This window comes from Tupaia chinensis, unplaced genomic scaffold (assembly GCF_000334495.1).
Source record: "Tupaia chinensis unplaced genomic scaffold, TupChi_1.0 Scaffold000127_2, whole genome shotgun sequence".
Classification (NCBI taxonomy): Eukaryota; Metazoa; Chordata; class Mammalia; order Scandentia; family Tupaiidae; genus Tupaia; species Tupaia belangeri.
The window spans coordinates 596,505-615,737 of NW_006159596.1; the positions used below are offsets into that span (position 1 = coordinate 596,505).

General features: G+C 47.3%; 1 protein-coding gene and 1 pseudogene across 1 annotated transcript in view; both read right to left on the reverse strand.

Annotated features, from left to right (window-relative positions):
- The window catches only part of LOC102479663 (60S ribosomal protein L10-like), a 28,384-nt pseudogene extending 25,726 nt beyond the window's left edge, over nucleotides 1–2,658 (reverse strand).
- MAML3 (mastermind like transcriptional coactivator 3) overlaps nucleotides 1–19,233 on the reverse strand; it is a 523,718-nt gene that overhangs the window by 56,991 nt on the left and 447,494 nt on the right.

Consider the following 19,233-nt stretch of genomic DNA (forward strand, 5'->3'; position numbering starts at 1 on the left):
TATATATATATATACACACACACACACACAGAGGGTGAAAGTAATTTTATAAAATTCTTTCATATTGCAACATTTTCATTGCAACCCATCACATGAAGTCAGGAATGGAATTTTCCACTTGTGGCATCGTGTGGGCCAGATTTGGGAAGTTTCAGAGTTTGGAATTTGGATTTTTTGGTTAGAGATGCTCAACCTGTAGTTAAAATTTAAAACCTGATGAAACAATTTGAACTCTGTAACTTCTAATTCAGTTTCCTCCCTGGACATGGTGGTATCCAAAGTTAGTTGAAAACAGAGTTTCGCAAGTTTTAAAGTCAAATTTTTAGCTCTGCAAGATTTAGGTCCAAACATTCGTGGTGGTCTGGGAGAGGATAAATCTAAGCGAGAGAGTGGGACCTGGCAAGTTGAAACTCAAAAGTTATTTTTTCACCTACAGCATGCATTATAAAGCCTGCAAACAGTAAAAGGAAAAAAGCAACTTCCTGCAGAGTATTCATGAGTATAAAGCAATAGCAAAGCAAGTAGGTTGTCTGTGGAAAGATACTACTTTGAACTCCTCCTTTTTTGTTTTTAAATTTGCTATAGGGCATATGCACTTGCTGGAGAGAGGGGGGGGGAGAGTGAAAAAGCATTCCCTCTGGGGTAGAGGGATTCCTTCTCCTCCATGCTCCTCTCAGGATTTTGGGTCTGTGTGTAACTGGTGTGTTTTTCAAGTTGCTGGGTCTAGGACTTGAACTGTGCCATTGGCCATGTGGGTTTCAGCTGCCTTAACCACCATGCCACCAGTTGGCTCAGCTACTTTGAACCTTCTAATTCCAATTTGTAGTTGTTTAGTATGCTTTAAAACTACATGCTTCTACCCCATGAAAGAAAGTTGATGATTTAAAAAAATATGCTGTGGGGGACCAGTAGACGGTGTAATGATTACATTGTTGGACTCCCATTTGGCTGATCACAGTTCAAATCCTGGACCTGGTGGTTTGAATCTCACGCCGGGCTCGTGTGCGTGCATGGCCAAGATCCCAGGAGGGGAATGGAAGAGAAGGAGGGTGGTTTCTGGCTTTCTGTCTCTCTGTCTCTCTCTGTCTCTCTCCAGCACATGTGCCCTATGGCAAGGACCTTTAAAAAATAAAAATAAAAAAATAAAATCTATACTGTACATTGGTAAGTGGCATCCACCAGACTGTCCAGTGGCTCAGATGTGAAGAGACGTGGAGAAAGGAGAGTCTAGGATGACCCCACAGGCTTTGACCTCTGGCCAGTAAGATGGTAGCCCCATTTTTCAGAGGCTGAAAACAGCTTTAAGCTTGACTGAGGCTGGAATGGAGCAGGCAGGGATAAATCACAAATGGACTTTTCTATCATGAGCTTGCTGGGCTTCATTGTGAGACCTTGTCTGAAAGGACTGGGAGTAGGGGAACACACTTGTAGGCCCAGCTTCTCGGGAGGCTGAGGCAGGAGATTCCCGACATAGTGACCCTGTCTAAAACACCTCCCACACATCCCAGGGGTTCTTCAAAAAGTTCAGTAAAGATGCAGATTAGGTATGGTGCTGGACTCCCATGTAGTTGACCGTGGTTCGCGTCCCGGACCCGGTGGCTTAAAACTCACGTTGGGCACGTGTGCGTGTGTGCCCAAGATCCCAAGAGGAGAATGGAGGAGAAGGGATTGCAGCGTGGCCATCCCCCCTGGGGGGTGATTTCTTGCTTTCTGTCTCTGTCTGTCTGACTGGAAAAAAGGCATGTGCTATATAGCAAAAACCTCTCAAAAAAAAAAAAAAAAAAGATGCAGATTAGTAAAAAAACTGTGCAGGGATTTCAATTTTTTTTGTGTCACAATAAACTCACACTGTCATTCCATTTTTCCCTGAACTTTTCAAGTCCTTTTGTACACACACCCCTAAGATCTTTTATTTTGAGATTTTTATTACACCCCTCAAAGACATGCAAACTAAAGCCAGGCACACTGGCCTCTGTAACAGAAACACATATGGCTGAAGGGACAAAGGTGAGCCTAAAAAATTGGCCCTCAACATCCTCCTAGATATCCCCAGAATTATATCTGGGAGAAATGTCCAAAAGGAAACTGTAAATGGATCCCGACATGCCAGCTAACTCCTGCCTCTCAGGGAAGCTGCCTTGGAGAAGTCGGTGTGCAAATCCAAGCTGGTAATAGTATTTCTGGAAATGACTTGGCTGGGGCTGTGCTAAGCTGGTTTAGGTTCCTACCGGCGTGGACAGCCCTTTGCTCATTGCACACTCCCTGTTCCCCTCCGTCGCCTGCAACGTTTCCCTCTGCACTGGATTCACGCCTGACAGCTCGGCACCTGTGAAACGGCTGTCACTCTGCATGTCAGCGCACAGTATTCTGGAGGACCAACGTGAGAAAAATGCTCTCAGGAAGCACCCAGCCTTTGCAAAGCCAAGACCCTTACCCTCTAGCAAGGCCAGGCTCTCTAGATTTGTAGGACCTGACATCAATACAGGACTAGGTCTCACCCAGTATAGCTCCCGCCATCAGCAGCTGGAAACCAATTCTTAAACCAGATAGAAATGCATTGTGGAATCAGGATGAAATCAGCGACCCTGCCCGCTCCACTCCACTCCAGCTGCTAACTCACGCTTCTGTGTTCCTGGCCTCCCAGAACAGTGCCGCCATCTTGTGAGCCTGGTGTCCCAGCCAGGGGTCACCTTAGACTCGTCTGTCCCCTAGCTCGTCCTCCCATTCTTTATGTACAAGACTTTGGAGCAGCTGGTAGATTTTACCTTTTCCATGTAACCCCAGTTGGTGTTTCATTGTTCATTCTCCCCTCTTATTTCCCTCCAATACAGACCAGAGACCACTCTCTGGTCTCCCTGCCAGGAGACTAGTCTTTCTTTAATTTTTTTAGAGATTTTTGCTATAGGGCATGTGTGCTAACCAGAGAGGCAGAGAGAAAGTGAGAAATCCCCAGGGGGGATGGCATGCCGCAGTACCTTCTCCTCCATTCTCCTCTCGGGATTTTGGGCATGCACGCACATGTGCCTGGCATGAGTTTTAAGCTGCCAGGTCCAGGACTTGAAATGCAGTCAACTACATGGGAGTCCCGTGATATAACCATTATTCCATCCGCTGGTCCCAAGACTGGTCTTTCTGATCCTTCTCGTGCTCTTCAGCACTCCGCCTCACACTACCACAGGGAAAGAATCAAATTCCTTCACGACCTAGTTCTCTAGCCCCATGTGTTGGCTGGTTGGCTCCCATGCTAACCCTGACTCTACCAAATGACTTTTTTTTTTTTTTTTTGTAAAGAATGATTTATTTAATTTTATTTATTATTATTTTTTAATTTGACCAGAGAGAGATAGAAAGTGAGAACGTGAGCTGCCAGGTCTGGGACTCGAACCACTGTCAGCCATGTGGAAATCCAGTGCCCTAACCACCACACCACCTGCTGTCCCCCTAAATAACTTCTATTTGGCTGAATGTGTCTTGCTCTCCCTGTTTGTTTCTCAGCCTCTAATCCCCCTGTGCAATCTTCGCCTGGCTAACTCCTTCTGCTCAGCCTTTCACAGGGGCTTCCAACATGGCATTCGATGGCCCTCGGCCATCAGTTTGACTCCTTCCTCTTGGAGCGTCCGGAGCACTGCTGTCTTCTCCTCAGGCTCCCCACTGCTGTCACTTCCCACATGCCTCCGTCCATCGACCCTGCTCAGCAGGGTGTCCCTTGCTAGCCTTTGTCGTCATACCCACTTGCCTCTTGCCGTGTCTGTCATGCAGGAGGGACTCCACGCATGAGCAAATGGATGAAAGGACAGGAAATGGCTCTGTGATCAGCTGCTTCCTATAACCTTTCTGTATATGCCAGCCTGACCCCTTCACGTGTCAACTAGGGACAACTGTTTAGATTGGTCTTGGGAGAGAGTCATTGCTTTTCCTGAGGCCTGGATCTAAATCCCAGCTCTGAGCATCCATGGATGAGAAGGCACGCCTCCCTGCTCTGCAGACATGTCTGCGGGCACAGCGCTGCACCAAGGAAAAGAACTGAGGACGCACTGAGAATCGGACTACATCTTGTAACGTTTTCTTCGTATAATATTTAAGATAGGGCTCTTGCTATCTGTGTGTCTGGCGGTGGCCAGAAAGACTGCCAGATGCCCATCCATTCATTTGATGACCACACTTTGATCTTCATTCCTATGACCTCTTGTGGCCTTCTAGGGCCAAGTTCTTGCTATGAGCAGTACAACGGTTTTCCTTCACCCTTTCCTGCCATGTTCAAGTGCGGGATCACCCTCTGTGTGTTATCAAACAGCTTCGGTCTCCTCCAGGGCTTGCCCTGATTTTCCATCAACAACTTTCCCAGAATGGCTTCTCCCAATTCTTGCCTGTGCTACGACTAGCTTGTCTCATCCCCAGATTCCTCTATGAGATGCACATCTTCCTCAAGGCTTTCTCTGGACCAGACGAGAGTCTCGCCAACATTGTCAGTCACTGACAAATATACCAGGTGATAGCCCTGCTTCTGAAATATCAATCACACGTTCAGAGAACCACCGAGCTGGAAGGGACCTCCGGGCGGCCCAGCACCTGAACTTCTCTTGATGAGAATCTACAAGACATGCTGTTAGATGTTTGTCCATCCATCCAGCTGTGAAAAATCACAGTGATTGGTTCAGAGACCAGTTCGAAACGGAACATAATGTATTTGGAGACAGATGTCCAAGAAATCATAGTCACCCAGAGAGAACCTTCTCGCCCGTATGATTCTTCTTCTAATCCCTGATGTGCAAACTGACATTTTGAGGGGAAGAGAAATGTGTCCAGATAAAACTCGAAGCTGGGATAGTACGGGGCGTAACAGTCATTGCAGAAAGAGAAAATTCACAGCAGAAGGGAAGTCCAGATATTCCCCTGGGGAATAATGAAGAGGATTGGGGGCGCTACCACGTGCTCCACTGAATAGCAAGACACTCAAGCACACAACGTAAGCAGACGAGCCTGCTGCAACAGGGAGGTGTCCTTGGGGTCACCTGGCAGGGAAACCCCTGCCTCTTATCAGTCCTTGTCAATCCTACCCTTGCCTGGGCCCAGCTTTCCTCCTCACTTTGAACCAGTATTTCTCCCACACAGTGTCTAGCAGCTAGTAGGCTGTAGTCCCTAGGTGCGGGAGACCAACCTGAGGCCTTGGCCGTAATTTATCTTAGCCCTTATGCAAATTGCTTTCCAGATAATAAAACAGATTGCAGGTATCAGAGGTTACCTCTCGGAGTACTGGCCACCTTTAGGTGCTTTCTTGACCTATTTTTTGTACTTCCCATATTGTCTATAAGATGCACGCATTATTTGAAGGTTTGGGGAAAAGAAAATTGATTTAAGATTAAAAAAAAGTTTCCATCTGTGGTTGTGGAAACCCCGTTCATGCTGAGAATGAATGAGTAATGGAAGGGCTAGAGTGACTAATGAAGACGAGAGCCAAGGCAACAGCCCACTTTGGCACCGGGCTAACGGTGAACAGGATTTTGATTTCTTAAAAACTTTTAGGATTCAAGATTAAACAGAGAATTTGTGAAAATACGTTAAACAAAGAGACCACCTTTCTCACACTCCTCAGTGCTGTTAATCTGATGGAGTGGGGGTGGGGGGCGAGAATCCTACATGTAAGACGTACCTGAAACCAATACGGTATTGGATGAACTCTCTAATGGTGACTTTTAGACAAAATGCAAAAAGGTGCCCAGAATTGCAAGGTAGGCTTCTTGGAAGCTTGTGAAATTCTGAACCCTGGTGGTGCTCACATGGGTGTCAACTCGGAAAGAGTTCTCTAATGGGGTGTTCTAAGGCACTGTCGCCGATCTGGGTGAAAGCAGACACATCTGAAAAGGTAGGCTAAAAACTCTGCCTGATGGGACTAGCAGTTGGCGTAATGGTTATGTCGCTGGACTCCCATGTAGTTGACCATGGTTTGAGTCCTAGACCCGGTGGCTTGAAACTCACGCAGGCACATGTGTATGTGTGCCCAAAGTACTGAGAGGAGACTGGAAGAGAAGGGATCGTGGCATGGCCATCTCCCCCGGGGAGAGGGGGGTAATTTCTCACTTTCTGTCTCTCTGTTTCTCTCTGTCAAGCACATGTGCAAAAATCTATAGCAAAAATCTTTCTTAAGAAACAAAAAAACTCAGCCCGTGAACTTTCTGAGATGCTGGGAAGTTGAGCAGAAACACAGATCGATGTTCACCTAAACCTACATCTAGGGTTTTGGTGGGGAAAAAAATCAGCTACACAAATTCAGGATGGGAGGCAGGGAAGTGGGTTTGATGAAACGTGGGCTTTGCAGTCAGTCTGCTGGGTTCAAATCCCAGCACTTCAGACAAATTACTTAACCTCACTCAGCCTCGGTGTGGATGGGAGGATTAAGGAAGCACTGAGAGTCCAAATGCTTTAGCCCAGGATGTGCTCAGTATCTGGTAGCTGTTAGCGCTGCAGTCATTAAATGCGGTCCAGAGGGAGCTCAGTGGACGCCGGACACCGAGTCTCACCGCCCACAGAGCAGTACGAACCGACACCAAGAGAACCTGAATGATCGCTGCAGATTCTGAAAGAAAGGACCATGGCAGTCTATACTGATCAGAAGCCATCTGGAATATGGCTCAGTTCACAAGACCATGTTTTTTTTTTTTTTTAAAGAATTATTTATTTAATTTCATTGGTTACTGTTATTATTTCATAATCTGACCAGAGAGAAACAGGGAGAAAGAGAAAGGGAAAGCAAGAAAGCAAGTCGCCAGGTCCAGGACTCAAACTGCAGTCGGCCATGTGGGAGTCCAGTGCTCTCACCACTATGCCACCTGCTGGTCCCACAATACCATGCTTTAAGAGAGACATCAAGAGGCTGGAGGGTGTCCAGAGTTGTGTAAGATGATAATGAGAAATAGCTGATGTTCCTTTGGAAATTCATTTGGTAAGAAAATATGGGACTGGGACCAGCAGTTAGCGCAATGGCTATGTCGCTGGACTCCCATGTAGCCAAGGGTGGTTTGAGTCCTGGACCCGGTGGCTTAAACTCATGCCGGGTGCGTGTGCATGCGTGCCCAAGATCCCAAGAGGAGAACGGAGGAGAAGGGATTGTGGCGTGGCCATCCCCCTTGGGGAGTGATTTCTCGCTGTCTGTCTCTCTGTCTCTCTCTGTCTTTCTGGCGAGCACACATGCCCTATAGCAAAATGCCTCTCAAAAAAAAAAAAAAAAAGAAAGAAAGAAAAAGGGACTGACTGGATCATGATAACTCTTGAGGTATCTGAGGGATTGTTCCACAGAAGATAGAGGTCAATCATTCTGTTGTTGTAGAGGACACATGTCTAAGTCTTCAGCTGGTTTGTTTAGCGAAAGAGAAAACGTTTCAACAGACTAGACAATGGACCAGACCGCTCAATTCTCTTATCACTGCAAGTATTGGAAGAAAGCCTGGGGGGAGGTCACTTGGGGAAATCTGAGGGATTTTCATCATCGCTTCCCTTCTTCCCCTTCCCTAACCCTACGGCCTCTTCTGATCCACCTGACCAGGCCCCCTCATAGCCCTTTAGTTACAACTTGGAAGGACGTAGGGATTCCGGATTCCTAATCTTTACGACCAGGGCAGAGAAGGCTGTTCTCATGCAGAGATGCATGGTCACCCAACAGTATTCGCTTATTGTGGTCTACAGGGCAGGAGCTGCAATTTGATGGAGACCAGGAAGAGGAAGAACGTAGATTCCTTGGGAGCACGCAGGCTTGGGAGTAAATGGACCCCCTCACCAGATCCTGGGACATGGTGAGGCAAATGCAGAGATTAGGATAGGCCCTGGAGAAGCTCAACTAACCCAGCTTGACTGGGTCAAGGAGGGCCATGGAGAACTTCCTGGGGGAATAGGTTCTGGAAGTTACTGAGGATTGGTTAAGTAGAGCACTAGAGGCAACTGAGGCACGGACAGAGTGATGGAGGTAAGACAGCCCAGTGGACAAGAAGTTCCATGCTGTCAGGGCATGCCTAGGGCATGAAATGGGGGTAGAGACAGGAGGGCCAACAGTCCAGAATGCCCAAAGTGGATCTCAAAGGTCTTCCATGCCACAGGCACCAACCCATGCATGGGAGCATTCTTGCTCATGTCGGGGAATCCCTGCGGGTCCTGGGTCTCTGGAAAGTACTTGTGCAATTGTTTTTCATTAGCCTCTGTGGTCTACTCTTTGAATGTAGAAGGCTTCCTTAACTAATTCATCGGTAGGTCCTCAGGGTCCAGTCCAGTGCCTGACACAGAGTAGGTGCCCAATAAATCTCATAAAAAGAGACTTCCAAAAGTTCAAACAGAATTAAATGACAAGTCTATTTTGATGCCAAAAAAAAAATTGGAAATTCACGCATGTTTTTTTCATAACATGCACGATGAACTTTTTGAGGGCCCTTCATATGCTTTCATTGAAAGGAAGGATGCCACCTTACTGCATGTTGGTGAGGTTCCCTAAGTCACTCTACATAAAGTGCTGAGAGCCACAGCTGGCCCTCATAAGGACTCATAGGAAGAGAGGTTGCTGTCATCATTAATTTGCGTTTCTTGCTCTTTCGACTTGCTGGTTTTGCAAGCCCACTGAGCAGTACCTTTGCTTTTATGACTGCCCCTGCTTAATGCATTTTGATGAGTCATGGTGTTTGTCAAACAGCAGCAGCTCCCAGAGAAACCCCCGGGGACAGAGACTTGCAGAAATACTCAGCCTCATAAACCACAGAATCACATGAGGAGGAGAGTGCTCAGGAACCGACTCCTCGACTCATGTTTGTAAACAGGTCTCCTTCAGAGCAGACAAGTATCACACAGGCTCCACTGCTAGACTGACAGCCCAAACGTGTACCTTCGGAGTGAACGCTGGATCAGAGGCAGGTGAAAACTTGTAGAATAAACAATGACCTGCAGACCTCATAGCCTAACGACCACCCAAGAGGAGTGTAATCTAGTAAGATGAGGCCAGGCACGGTCCTACGGTTTCTCTAAAGTGGGCAGGAGCGGGGGCCTCTGTGTACGCATTTGTTTGTTCAAAGGCAGAATGAGCCTTTATCACGTTGCCTTTTCTGGCATCTCTCTCTCTCTCTCTCTTTTAATTAATTGATTTATTTAAATTTGGCCCGAGAGGGACAGAGTGAGAGTGAGAAAGATGGAAAGTGAGAAAGCAAGCCACCAGGTTTAGGACTCGAACCATGGTCGGCCATGTGGGAGTCCAGTGCCCTTAACCACCATGCTACCTGCTGGCCCCTCTGGTGTCTCTTGGCCAGGCATCTTGTTACCCTATGGATGTCCCAGATCAGCTGATTTGGTACCAGGGAAACTGACCAGTGGTGTTTTGTTCTAAAGATTTGGGAGGAACAGACCTTTCTCTGAGAATCCAAGAACTTACCCAGGGTGACAATCTTCTTTTAGAGAGATGTTTTTGTGGTAGGGTGTGTGCGCTTACCAGAGAAACAGACAGAGAGAAAGGAACAGATCTTTCTCTGAGAATCCAAGAACTTAACCCAGGGTGACAATCTTTTAGAGAGATGTTTTTGTGGTAGGGTGTGTGCGCTTACCAGAGAAACAGACAGAGAGAAAAAAGGGAGCAATCCTCCCCCTGCCCCCATGACCATGCCACAATCCCTTCTCCATTCTCCTCCTGGGATTTTGGGCACACATTCATATGCACCCGGTGTGAATTTCAGGCCTCTGGGTCCGGGACTCGAACTGCGATCAGCCATGTAGGAGTCCAGTGATATCGCTACCATTACACCATTTGCTGGTCCCAGACAATCTAATTTTTTAGGATAAAAAGGTCACACATCTCTTGAGAACAAGAATTTCACTCCAGAGAGATGTCTCCTACCACAGTTAAGCCTGGAATGAATTTAACATTCATCTCTTTTTTTCAAGTCTCCAAAAGATACGTTCCTTGAAGAAAATCTTGGCGCCTTCCTCCTCCCTGAATAAGGCTCTAGACAAAGATGCAGAAGAATCTGGATTTTGCAAGGATGTGTGAGTCGGCCACCGGAGAGGCCATCTGCTTAACACGAGTCCAGAGCTGAAGAGGTACATGTAATAAGATTTGGCATCTCTCTGTACCAGGGCTTCTGGTCAGCTCTTGAATTGGGAGAGAAATACGAAGCTTAGGTGGTAGCAGCTCAGAAGCTGACATGACTTCAATTGCCAAAATAAACAAAACTACTTAATTAATCTAACTGGAGGAAAAAAGCGTTCAGCACTGGATTAAAAAAATCATCTCGCTGCCCCTGTTAATTGGCGAGGACTGGACTGAGAGGTATATTTAGCCTCGGTGGGCTCCAGCTTACATCTTGCAGCTCAACAGGAAATATCTGGAGTCCCAGCTAAAGATATCGCTGCCTGTTCGGAAATTTACGAGCAGCTGTAAAAGTGGAGCGGCGGTGGGCAGAGGGCTGGAACAGTCTCCCTTTCAAACAAGAGAGGCCGCTGACTTAAACACTCCACTCCACCGAGTTCATGGCAGGCAAGGTGCACCTGACAGGCTAAAAATAGCCCAAGTGGAAGCACTTCTGTTGCTAAAATAATACTGAACTAATACGCTCCTTTGCTAAACCTGCAAGAAATGAGCAAAGGGGTAGAGAGGGTGGGCTCTGAGAGGTCAAAGAGTGTTAGAAACCGTGCCAAAGCGAAAGAAGTCATTTCTTAGCTTTGCCACTTTGCAAAAACAAATAGCTCCCTTAAGCTGAGCAAACGGAAGCAGCGGTAATCAATATATTATTTTTTAATAACCTGAGACAGAAATGGTAGCACTGAAAGGAGAGCGTATACCTGGACCTGTAGTCCTGCTGACTAGTAAACCTCTTGGTCAGGAGCCGTTTATTTTTAAGCATCCTTTTGCTAGACTCCCTTATCAGCTGCCCCGCGTCCTGCTTACCTGGAAAGGTCCCTACTGACGCCTGGCACATGCCTGACAAAGCTGCTTCTTTTCTTTTCTCTCTCTCTCTCTCTCTTTCTTTCTTTTCTTTCTTTTTTTTTTTTTTTCTGTTTTTGCCATAGGGCATGTGCGCTCACTGGAGACAGAAAGACAGAGAGAGACAGAGATACAGAAAACAAGAAATCAACCCCGCCCCAGGGGGGATGGCCACGCCATAATCCCTTCTCCTCCATTCTCCTCTTGGGATTTTGGGCATGCATGCACGCACTCGTGGTGTGATTTCCACGCTGCCGAGTATGAGACTTGAACCACGTCATCCATGTGGGAGTCCAGTGCCTTACCCACCATGCCACCTTCTGGCCCCCAAAGCTGCTTTTGTAACACTATGGACAGAGGGGAGTGTGCTAGTGCCTACTTCCAGGTAGAAGAAGCCACTAGCCTTTCCAGAATGGCCAGGAGATCTGAGAACTTAACTTTCTGCTTCATCTTTCTACTCCCTGTCCCTTTCATGGAGCTAATACAGATCACCCCGTGGCCTCCTCAGGTGGCCGGGGAGAGACGACGAGCATGCAAAGCACTTTGTGAACCTGTACCAGCCTGAAGCCTGCTGGCAGGCCTCGTTGCTGCTGTTACTGGGCCTCGTACTGGAAGGCAGGGAGACTGGCAGAGCTCCGTGTGGTTAGACAGTGCTGTGCACAGACAGCTAGACGGGGCTCTTTCTGTGGAATGGTACCACCAGAAGCAGGTCAAGCTCTGTTCACATCCCCCACAGGGGCCTGGGAATTGGCCGCTTTCAGACTCAGCTTGTCTCGCGGCCGTCATGGCTGGTTGTACTACTCCGGTCACTAGGGCCTCCCCTGCCCGTGCGAAGCTCACAAAGCAGGCCTGAGCCCAGGGTGATTGGGAAGCAGGGGCTGAGGCAGAGGTGGGCCCAGCGTGATGAGAAATGGTGACCAAGTTCACATCAGTGCCTGCCCTGTAACTGGTGCCCAGGCTGGTTGGTTCTCGCTGGGAGGAGAGATGTTCACCTTTTCTTAGGCCGTCCCACTAGCAACTGTTTGGGCAACTGCTTAACTGAGGAGGCTATTATTTCGTCTGTTTTTTTGTCTTCTCCCTCTCATCTGTCTTCCATGTTATGCCTAAATATGATTAAAAATATATACATATATATATTTGCCATGATGGTAGCTGTGATGTTTCTGGACAAAAAATGGAATTTAAGTACAAGTTTATTCTGGGGGAAAACATAGGAAAATCCAGGCAGAGTTTTTTCATACTATGCATTTGCATAAACTTTCTGAAGACCTCTCACGTAGGCGCACAAGAGCTGCCTGTCAAGTATTAACACTCAGGACCAGCAGTTACTGTAATGGCTATGTCTCTGGACTCCCATGTAGTCGACTGCAATTTGAGTCCCAGACCCGGTGGCTTAAACTCACGCCGGGCGCATGTGTGTGCATGCCCAAGATCCCGAGAGGAGAATGGAGGAGAAGGGATTGCGGCGTGGCTATCCAAGGGGGATTTCTCACTTTCTGTCCCTCTGTCTCTCTCTGTCTTTCTGGCACGCGCACGCACTCTATAGCAAAAATGTCTCAAAAAAAAAAAAAAGTCTAAACACTCATTTTGGTTTATAGTTGTAAGTACTTCCTATGAGTCAACAGCCCTGCAGCAAAGTGAGCCCAGGTCCTTAAATTGCTCTACCAAAACTTAGGAACTAACACACCATGAGTGTGCACTCCTGGTACTTCTCTTAGTGCCACAGTAACGGAGAGAGCGTGGCCCTGGTCGGCCAGGGCAGAAATCAGTCCTGCTACAGCGTGACATGTGCCTGCTGGGTAGGCAGAAGTCAAGGTCTGGGAGCAATCATGGCTTGCTTGGACCAATTGGAGCACTGCACAGCTGCTCCCCAACAAGCTGCTTCCTCTCAGGTCAACCTCACACTTTCCTCTTGCTCCCAGGTGGTGACAAGGACCAGGCTGTTGACGGTTGGCCCCAGTCAACCCTGACACAGTGAACATGACCCTACAGGGAGGGGAAATGCAGCCTGGAGGCTGGCGGAGGCTCAGTCCTGGCCACGGCTGCTTTGCAAGAACACGGCATTTAGGAAGGCTAGTTCTGGTCTCTCTCCAGTTTCACCTCTTGGAGAATTGACGGAAAGGAATCTGAGGCTCAGCAGAAGCCCTGCCATTTGTAAAGGCTGGGAGAAGCCACCAGATTGGCAGAGTCCTCAGGCTTTGAGAACTTAGCCAGGGGCCGTGAGCAGGCAGGGCCACAGAGCTGGGTGGTATGTGCCCTTTTCTCATAGGAGGGTAGGTGCTGTCCTCACACCTACAGAGACGTGGGTCCCAAATCCAGATGCAGTAGCACGTAAGACGAGTCAACACACCCTCCTGAGGACACATCTCAGGGACACAGAACACAAGACATACTCTTGATGAAGTGCTTCCTTTTTCATTTTGTTCTGTAATCCATGGGAGAGGGCCACCAGCAGGACAGCGACACTCCCCAGTTTACTACTGGGGAGTCAAAAAACAGAAAAATATGTCGTGACTTCTTAGATCAACCATTATAATGAGCCTTTTCTAGGGAAATTATGTTGAGTGGTTCCTGTTACAGGAGATGACAAGATAAACTAGTGCAGAAGGTCTTCAAAAAGTTCACGGAAAGGGGCCAGCAGTTGGTGTAATGGCTATGTCACTGGACTCCCATGTAGTTGACTGTGGTTCAAGTCCCCGACCCAGTGGCTTAAACTACGCTGGGCGCGTGTGCGTGCATGCCCAAGATCCCTAGAGGAGAATGGAAGAGAAGGGATTGCGGCGTGGCCATCCCCCCTGGGGGGTGATTTCTTGCTTTCTGTCTCTCTGTATCTCTGGTGAGTGCACGCGCTCTATAGCAAAAACCTCTCCAAAAAAAAAAAATAGTTCACAGAACAATAGGATTAATGTATGAGTATACTTTGGAACTAAGAAATTTGAAATTCATGCATAATGTTTTCCATAATATGCATTTTCTATGAGCTATTTGAGGACCTCTCACATATTCACCAGGAATATCGACATGTATATGTGGCACTCAGCAACCAGCAATAAAATATGCTGATTTTGAAGACCTTCTATGGCAAGGTTCCTCTTCTGTTAGGAGGATTCAGAGACATCTTGAAAAATATTTTCAATACCTTCGCATATGAATAAAGAGTGGTATTGGAAAAAGTCTTTGGACACTTCTGGATTAAATGGGTTTAGGGTGGAACCTCTGAAGACTCCAACAGTTATTCCTATGGCTAGAACAAGGGAGGCGGAAGAAAGAGAGATGTCTTCACTTCAGTTTTTAAATGATTGTCGAAAGGTGTGTACACTCTCCGGAGACAGAGACTAGAGAGGGAGAAAGAAGCCCTCGACAGGTTGTACTCATGCTGCAATCCCTTCTCCACTTCTCCTTCCTGTTGGGATGTTGAGGCATGCATGCAAACATCTCTGCATGTTTTTCAAGCCACCAGGGCTGGGATTTGAACTGCAGTCAGCCATGTGGGATCTGGCTCTCTTAACTATGAGGCTATGGGGCTGGCCCCTCACTTCTGTTCTTAACTTACACTTTGTCTTTTAAAAGGACTACTCTGACATGCTGGGTGCATGTACATGTGTGCCCAAAATCCCAAAAGGAGGGCAAAATGGAGGAGAAGGGATTGCAGTATGACTATGCCCATGGGGAAGTTGCTTTTTCACTTTTCTTGTTCATATCTTTCTCTTTGGCGAGCACATGTGCCCTTTGGTAAATTACAAAAATAAATAAATAAAAGGATGATTCTGTTATCATCCCTGGTAACAAGCCCGTCCTGGGTTCCTAAAGGAGCCGAGGGTGGGAGAACAGAGACAGTGGTGGCTGGGCCGAAGCAGGACAGAATAGCACACTGATGTCAGACGCTGGGCAGGGACTCAGTAGAAAGTTGTTCTTTGTACCTAAAAATAAAAGTTTGACCCTGCTTTTTTTGGTATCTTCCCTGGAATGAAACAAGCCAACTGCCAGTCTCTTTTTAGAATGAGCTCCATAGCCCTCAGCCCAAAGGTGAGCTCCAAACTCAGGCCCCTGATCAAATGGGACACAATAAAGTAAATGACCCAAGAGCAGCTTTCTCTTCAAAGGCACGGTTGGCACGCGTTTCTCTAACGTATCTCTAGGGTCAAACAGAGAGGGCGAGTGGCCAGGACGAGAGAGGAGAGGGCAGTCCTAAAGATACGGAGAGAGCACAAGGTCGGAAAGGCTGCCCTGAGGTGGTGAAAGGATTGATACTGCGACCACAAGATGGCATAATGGTTATGTCACTGGACTCTCATGTAGTCGACTGCAGTTTGAGTCCCAGACCCAGCGGCTTAAAACTCATGCCGGGCATGTGTGCATGTGTGCCCCAAATCCCAAAAGAAGAATGGAGGAGAAGGGATTATGGTGTGACTATCCCCCTGGGGGGTGATTTCTCGCTTTCCCTGGCTCTCTGGCAAGTGCACATGCCCTAAGGCAAAAATCTCTAAAAAAAAAAAAAAAAAGGAAAAGTTTTCTAGGTAGGCTGGGTGTGGACAGGACAACTCACATAAAAAAGCTCCATAGAGACCCACACCACAGCCCGCTCTGGAGAGTTCTCTACAGCACGCTGGATTTACTCTAACTTTCCTCCATTCAGGAAGCCCCTCAAAGTCACAGCTACAGTTTGGAAAATGGCACTGGTGTATAGTATTGCACATCTAACAGAGAGGTGGACAGTCTTGTCCTCTGAAGAGGCTCTGTTTTGAGAAGGGTGTTGAGTGGCCATTTCATAGACTGTTCACTGTTACAGGCCCAAGAGTAGAAGTCGTTTCTCCCTCCCTCCCTCCCTTCCTCCCTCCCTCCCTCTTTTCCTTCCTTCCTTCCTTCCTTCCTTCCTTCCTTCCTTTCTTTCTTTCTTTTAGAGAGCTTTTTGCTATAGAGCACATGTGACTTACTGGAGACACAGAGAGACAGAAAGAGAGAAATCATCCCTCGGGGTGTTGGCCACACCACAATCCCCTCTCCTCCATTCTCCTATTGGGATTTTGGACACACAAGTATATGTGCCCAGCATGAGTCTCAAACTGCCCGGTCTGGGACTCAAACTGTGGTTGTGCACCTAGGAGTCCAGTGCCTTAACCACTACATCAAATTTTGGTCCCAAAGTAGTTTCTCAGAGGTCTTCTAAGATGTCCTTCTAAGATGAGCAGTCACTTTAAATGACTAAATGAGTAAGTAAGACATCAGGTAATGAAGAAGTTCCTCCCTTCCCTAAAAGAGAAAAAAGATTCTGGGGTATTAACACACTAACGCTCTAATACGTTTACCCACTTGGCAGACACTGGGAAAAAGGTTCACTGAAACTTAGAGCCATATTTTCTGTGGAAGTAGTTGGGACTATAGGAAGTAAAATCATGGGCAGAATGGGGCCAGCTGATGGTGGAGCGATTACGTTGCTGGACTCCCACATGGCCGATTGAGGTTCAAGTCCTGGACCTAGTGGCTTGAAAATCATGCTAGGTGGGGGCTAGCAGACGGTGTAATGTTTGTGTGGCTGGATTCCCACTTGGCTGACCATGGTTCAATGGTCAGATCTAGTGACTTGAAACTCATGCCAGGCATGTGTGTATGTATGCATGTGTGCCCAAGATCCTGAGAGCAGAATGGAGGAGCAGGGACAGCAGCATGGCCATCTCCCCCTGAGGAGGTGAGTTCTTATTCTCTGTCTCTGTCTTTCCAGTGAGTACAAACACCCTATTGCAAAAATCTTTCTAAAAAACATAATTAATTAAAAAAGAAAATCATGCCAGGCATGTGTGCCCAAGATCCTGGGAAGAGAAGGGATCGGGTATGGCCATCGCTCCAGAGGGTGATTTCTCACTTTCCCTTTCTGTTTCTGTCTCTGTCTCTGTCTCTCTCTCTCTCTGGCAAGCACATGTGCCCTAAGGCAAAAACCTCTTTAAAAAAATCATGGGCAGAAATTCACCAATCTGTGCGCTACGCCTCTCGAGTTTAGCTGTTAGAAATAATTTTCTGGTTGAGAAAGTAGAAGATGTCAAAGATTTCTTAGAGAACTCTTCATTTATTGGGTTGCAACTTTTCCAGCGTTGACCAGGCTTTCTTAGTTGGAAGATCCAGAGAGCCTGCTAGTACCAGAATCAGTCGTAGGTGTTTTGAAGATGCAGATTCCAGAGATGGTTGGGGTGGGGCCTGAGTACCTTCAATATTTTTCTTTATTGTGACTTCTGGTTTACATATAATTGCTGTACCTCTCTGTGCAGTCACAGGGTGTTTTTTCAAAGCAGGCAAACAGCGTGTAATAATCAAGTCAAAGATATAGACATCTTTGATTTTTCAATTAGAACAAGGGATTCTTTTCCTTTTAAAAAATTTACTTATGGGACCAGCAGCTGGTGTGATGGCAATGTCACTGGGCTCTCATGTAGTTGACCGCAGTTTGAGTCTTGGATCCAGTGGCTTAAACTCATGCTAGGCACGTGTGCGTGCGTGCCCAAGATCCTGAGAGAAGAATGGAGGAGAAGGGATTGCGGCATGGCCAACCCCAGGGGGGGTCATTTCTCGCTTTCTGTCTCTCTGTCTTTCTGGCTAGTGCATGCGCCCTGTAGAAAAAAAAATATCCTCTCCCTCCCATTAAAAAAAATTTGCTTATTTTTTCATAGAGAGAGACAACAAAAACAGAGACAGAGGCTCCCGTGACAGTCCCCAGGCTGTAATCCACCCCCTCAGCTAACCAGGACCATGGGTAGTGCACATGGGCCTGGCATAAGCAGAGTCCTCAGGATAGCAACGTGGGGCTTCCCCTGTGGCCTCTGCATCACGGAGCACTGCCATCCATGGTGCCATGCCACCGTGGTGGACTCAGGTGTTTCTTCACACTGAAGTTCAGGAAGAACTGCTATGGCTCGAAAGACTGTCCCTCTGCTTCTTTTAAAGAAAAATAAAAAAGGTAGTACAGTTCTTTAGATGTTCTTGCCATTGTTTGACCTCTACGAACTTTTACATGTATTTAAATGTTTTTAATTATTATTTTTTATTACTAGTTTGCTATAGGGTGTGCCTGTGCTCACAGGAGAGGGAGAGACAGAGATAAGAGAGAGAGGGTGAGAGAAAGTGAGAACTCACCCCCAGGGGAGATGGCCATGCCATAATCCCTTCTCTCAGGATTTTGGGCATGCATGCACACGTGCCCAGCATGTTTTTTAAGCTGCTGGGTCCGGGACTTGAACTGCTTAGTCAGCTCTGTGGGATCCAGTCACCTTAAGCTCTGTGTCACCTGCTGTCCTAACTTTGACACGTATTATAGCCAGAACTATAGGATGCACTATCCCCAAATGGAACAGAGTAGTGAATTTTCCATCATGGAGATATTCAAGCAGACGCTGCAAAAGCCCTATCAGGAATACCGTGGAAAGGATTCAAGTATCAGTAGAGGGTTCCACCTGAAACCATGTGTTACATGTGCTCTTCCCTATGATTCTACGGTTATAACAAAATCAGCTGCAATATACCAGGTACGACATCTTGATGTAGTACTAGTACAAGTCGCTAGGTCCAGGACTCGAACCGTGGTTGACCATGTGGGAGTGTAGCACCTTAACCACCACATCACCGGCAGACCCCTCAAGTACTATCATTGTAGAAGTCTAAGCATAGGCTCAGAAATTTTGTTGGTAATTCTTTCTTTAAAGAAGCAAGAAAATTGGTCCATACAATCAAAGCCTGGAAATTGAAGATAGAACCAAGAAGGGACCCGGATATGCTTGGCCTTCTTTCCAGTTCTGAAACTCATCAGCTGACCGTGTGACCACAGAGACAATAGAAAACCGGCAGAAGAGCCCGTACATTTTGTATGGGTCTACATCCCGACACGTGATGGCGTGGAAATGAAGGCTGAGCCTTTCACTTTCGTGTGCTATCATTGCTTGTAGATCTCTCCCAAAGCCTTGGGTTCTTCCACAGCCAAAGAAGGAAGTTGTGAGTGCTCAGAGCACCGTGCTCAAGGGGATCGATGCCCGGCTGCTGGTTGGCGCGCTGCATTTCCAGGGCTCAAGTTGCCTCTCCACAGGGTCTGCATGTGCAGGATCATTGCCATCACAGAGAAGGAATCCCCAACACAGATGGCGGTGGTTAGCAGATCACCAAAAGGTGGGGCAGAAGACAGGTGTGTGCAAAGTCAACTAAAAAGAAGATCCTGGGACCAGCAGTTGGCGTAATGGCTATGTCACTGGACTCCCATGTAGCCGACCACAGTTCAAATCCCGGACCCAGTGGCTTAAACTCACGCTGGG